Here is a 4,153-nt window from a genome sequence, read left to right as displayed (position 1 = left end):
GTTAGAGGATTGGCCATCTCCTTAAGTCCTGAAACCATAAGTAGAGTGACCACCTTACCCTTAGGGATTCGATGGAGCAAGGAGGAGAAGGCAGTAAGTGTTACAGCTAGCAAGAACCTTTTCATTTAGAGGGAGAAGCCCATAGAAGATAAGGATGGAGTAAGAAGAGAAAGCCTACCTTACCTCTGGGATGAGGTGGATTATTACATCCTCAAGTATATATCTTGTGAAAGCAGATTGAGCATTGTATATTCCTACCATTTTAGGTTACTTCATGAGTTAAGATTCAAAGCAGACTTACCAATCCCATAGAGAGTAAGTGCTCCTCATTTCCTTCTACAATCAATCATTGAAATAATCCAGAAGGTGAGGGAAGGAAAGGATCAATACATTGCCCACCATGGCCTCATTAAGTTAATTGTGATGGATGCTCTAAGTCACTTAAGGAACCCGGTGCTATGGGTTGCTTTGTAGACATGGACATGGAGGTCTTCATTCGAATGCAAGCCTTCACACCTAGAGAAAAACCAATCTCTAGCACTGGAGGTAGGGGAGGAAAAACAAAGGAATAAGAGGTAGGAAAAACAGAGGAAGAAGAGGTAAGAGAAACAGAGGGAGAAGAAGCAGCAAAAATAGAGGAAGAAGAAGTAGAGCTTAAGGAAGAAGAGGCAAGAAAAACAAAGCAAGAAGAAGCAGATATTAAGGAAGAAGAAGGATAGACAAAAGTAGAAGAAAACGAAATCCCTAAGGAGACTTCTAAGCCCCACAGAAAAGAGAAGCAAGGGCATCAAACAAGTCTCTCCCTAAGGAATACATAGCAAGAAGTGGTTGCCACATTAGCCACATTAAGCACACATATGAAGCCTAAGAGGAGGCAGTCAAGGCAAGGTCCCCTATATTTGAAAACAAGGAAGAGTACCAGGATTAGACAGGGGAAACCACAACCTCCTTCAAAGGTCCCTATCACTATTGATGAATCACCAATTAAAAAGGGAGAAGTAGAGCTGAGTGAAGGTAAGATTGAGGAGATTACCTCTCCTAAGGCCAAAACCAAGCCACTTGTGATACCTGTGGGAAGGCCCACCACTAGGGAAGTCACCTTCAAAAGACTCAAGACACAAACTGCCATTGGACATGAAGAAAAAGAGGAGCTACAAGATGAAACAAGGCTACTATAGGAGAAATAGGAGATGCTACAAGAGCAGAAAGAGGAGCTACAAGAAGGAGCAACCACCTCAAGAAATGTTGAAAAAGGCCTCCAAGAGCCACAGGAGCCTGAGCCACAACCTAATCTAGAATCCTACTAAAATTTTGTTGAGGGAGGTAGGATTATACCCCAGAATTTCATCATCCCACTCTTCTTTGAATTAGAAAAGGAAAGAGGAAGGACACATAGATGGATGCAGATTTCCAAATCCAAAAATGTAGAAGATGTGGGCCTAATGGAGGAAAAGATCAATGAAATGGGAAAGGAATTAAGTGACCTAAAACTAAGGGAGTCAACCATGAGGGAGAAGCTATAGGCAGAGAACACAAGACTAAAAGAACAATTGCAAGAGAAGGAAACACAACTTGCTACTATGGCAAGTCTATCTATGGAAGCCATACAATATAGGAAACCATCCAAATCCTATGCTATTTTCCTCAAGGAGCAATGGTTGCAATTTCAAATAAATACACTAGCACAGTATGGGTATTTTCCTTTCCAATATTACAGGAAATTTATTGAGTTTTGCAAAAAGGAAAGTATGGAGGACAGGGAAATTTAGTTGAGTTTTATATACACAATCTCATTCTGACATATATGAATTTTTGGGACCCCAATTCAAGATTGGGAGACATGCAACTAATGGCATTGGCATCTTGGTTGTAACATGAGACAAGAGCTAAAGAAGTAAAGAAGGTGATGGCAAAGGAAGAAAAGGATCCCTTATATATCAGAGAAGAATTAGTGAGCCCCAAGGCTACCATCAACAATCACAATCTCATCTCATCTAACCATGAATTAGCACCTAGGTACATGGCATCCCAAGAGAAATCCATCCTACATTTTGAGGACACTTTTAGGATGGTTGGGATAGAAAGTTTGCCGACTTGCCAAAGAAGGTGGCGAGCCCTGCCGCATAGTCTATAAGTCAGAGAATATCACTCCCTGGAAAGACTAAGGAATGCCTTGGAAAGAACACCACTATACAAAAGGATTATGCAAAGGCCAAAGATCAATTATATAGGGCTCAAGCTCAATCCCCCCTTATTGTTGGGCCTACAAGAAGGAAGAAACCAAGCATAAGAACAAAAGGTATGGACAAAAATAGAGGCAAATGCATGTTTTTATCCACAGGAATGTACACCTTCTGAGGTGCCTTGGGATGTTAGAGAGGCCACCAAAGCCATGCATGAGCTTGATATGGATGACTAAGTTTCTCAGAGGATGAGAAACACCTTCAGTAGGGGGGTGATGATGGGTCCCATAAATAGGTATATTTCAAAGTGTATTATGTTATCCTCCAACCCTTAGGATTATCCTTTTCTCACATTAGTTTGCATTTTTAGTCATAATATGCTTAGCAATAAGAGTAAAAGGTGTTTGTCATAATATGTGGCCTAATGTGATCAAATTTTAGGAAAAATAAGCATTTTTTAGGCATTTACTATGCATGGGCTTGATGGAGACAACCAAGAGAGAATATAGGAGGGCTTGTCCATCTCCTTAACTCTCTAAATTAGCTTGAGATCACAGGATCCTCACTCACAAGATCAAATTCACTGACAACTAAGTAACTCCAAGTACATGTGAAGCTCAAGGAAGACTAAATCCACAATTTTCGAGCTCTTGGAGGGAACCACTCCTATTTTCAAGGGAGTTGCCGCCAACTACCTTTTATTATAAATAAACCAACTGAAAGGCTCATTAGGATTCAAACTTTTTATTCAACTAAGAGTAGCTACTGAGCCTAGTGCTTTGTATTGTTATTCTTAACTTTCATGTGATGTGTAATACTACAATATTCAGCCAATGAGAAGTTTGTCATTGATTTGCATCTGAGCTAGTTTTAGAGAGCTGCAACTCTTGGGTTTGGGCCCAACCCAAAGGATTTACTGCCTCTTCTATATTTATTTCTTGTTCTTATTTCAAATAATTTCATGTATTTCTCTTGTTGCAGTAGATGTTAAGCTATAAAAACTTGTGATTGTAGGCTTCCCTATCACCTCTCTTGTGGGAAAAGTGATTGGAAAGATTTACAATCTCAATCCAAAAATATTTGTTTATGATTTCTTGGAAATAGATGGATGTTAGTAGTAGTCCCTTTGCATGTTTTCTAAAACTTAGGTGTTAGTTTAGTGATCAAATAGTGTTGTGGAATAGAATATATTTTAGTCAAATTCAACTCATCTTTTCCATGATAAGTTTATCTCACTGTGTTATTGGTCATTTGATGCATGTATTTGGCTAGTTGCAGGGTTGTGTTGATCTGTAGGGGTGGGCACATCTCTCCATCTCCACCTAGACCTTTCCATCTTCTCCCTCTCTACCTCACACTGCTCCCAAACTCTGTTTCTATAGTCATTATGTTAAGGCAATTAGAAGACATCGTGAGCATCAACCTTAGTGCAAGATAGACCTCTGAGAGGTCCTAGGCTTGGCTAGGGGGCTTCCCCAACCTTCATTCACTTCCTCCTATCTTCATCCATCTTCTCCTGCCCAAAAGACACCATTTATACCCTCAAAAGGCTCTCGTAACCCCTCCTATAGAAAAACAGGGCCTCTTGTAGTAATACATGACCTCCTATAGCAACCCCCTGCAATAGGCATGTAGCATTGTTTTCCTTAGCCTGTTTCGCTCCACACTTTGACCTTAGCCTAGTTAAGATGAATAATGACCCCAATTTGTGATTTGATGATTAAGATAAGCTCTTAGACCTCTCTAACCTCCTCCTTTCCTCATTGCAAAACATAGTTAGAATTAGTTGTTTTCATAAGCATGTTAAAAGTTAGATTCTTTATTTTCAAGAAAATGTAGAGTAGATCAATGATACATGCAAGTAGATTACTGATTTGATTAAATGTGCAAAGTAGAGTAGTTTAACTTCTGCGAGTAGACTAGCCCCTTTCTCTTTCATGCAATTTCAATTAGCATTTACATTTGAATGA

Source organism: Pinus tabuliformis, chromosome 4_1 (assembly GCF_031772625.1).
Source record: "Pinus tabuliformis cultivar Carrire ecotype Pingquan chromosome 4_1, CPIR1, whole genome shotgun sequence".
NCBI classification, from domain to species: domain Eukaryota; kingdom Viridiplantae; phylum Streptophyta; class Pinopsida; order Pinales; family Pinaceae; genus Pinus; species Pinus tabuliformis.
This window is presented reverse-complemented; position numbering follows the sequence as displayed.